Genomic DNA, 932 nt, shown 5'->3' on the forward strand with positions numbered 1-932 from the left:
AAACCGGCCCATTTACAATGGCCTTGACCTTAGCGGGATCCGCTCGAAGGCCATGCTTCCCAATAAAGCACTCTAAAGAGGGAATCTTTTCTGCGCCGAAGATGCACTTGTCTGCATTGACGTACAGTTTGCTAGTGCGCATGCACTCGAGCTCCGCTCTTAGATGGACGATGTGGTTCACCTCATCCGCCCTTCCGTGCTCCGCATGACAGTGAACGAAAATGTCGTCAAAGTATGTTTGTCCATGCGCTCTGTGGAGCCTGAACAACTGCGTCACAAGATGATTAAATGATGCTTGTGCATTTGACAGCCCTTGGGTCATCGGCAGCCACTCCCCAGAGCATGCCGCTCGGAGTGCTCACCGCTGCCAGCGGAATATCACTCGCTCTCAAGAGCAATTGGTAATACCAATCGACCAAGTCGAGTGCACTGTACTTCGTACATCCCACCATGTTGTTCAGAGAAACATACTTTCTAGAAATCGGCAGCTGTGCCGAAATGGTGGTAGTGTCGAGTTTATTGTAAGCATGAACGATGCCGTTCGGCTTCCGAAAACAAAACGTGGGTGTCGAATGGGGAGATTCGCTTTCACATACCATCCCTGCGTCGTGCGTTGTACGGAAATGGCGACAATGACGTCGCACTGCTCCTTGGGCAGGGGCCATTGGACCTCGATCCGGAGGTGAACCGAAGGCGGGTCTATGGAGACGACATCTTAATATTCCTTTGTTAAAGGATTGTACGGACCCAAGGGACTCCGTAGGATCGACAATCCACTCCGTGCATTCAGCACTCTCTTGGTGCCTTCCAAGACAGCTTCATCCAGAAGCGATTCGGAGTTTATCTCCTCGTCCGGTCGTACAATGGCCACTTTGGCCAAATCGCCTGCCTTCAAGGCACTGCCAAACTCTTCAAGGGACATCTCGTCCAGC

Source organism: Plasmopara halstedii, assembly GCF_900000015.1.
Source record: "Plasmopara halstedii genome assembly, contig: Scaffold_323, whole genome shotgun sequence".
In the NCBI taxonomy this organism is placed as follows: Eukaryota; Oomycota; class Peronosporomycetes; order Peronosporales; family Peronosporaceae; genus Plasmopara; species Plasmopara halstedii.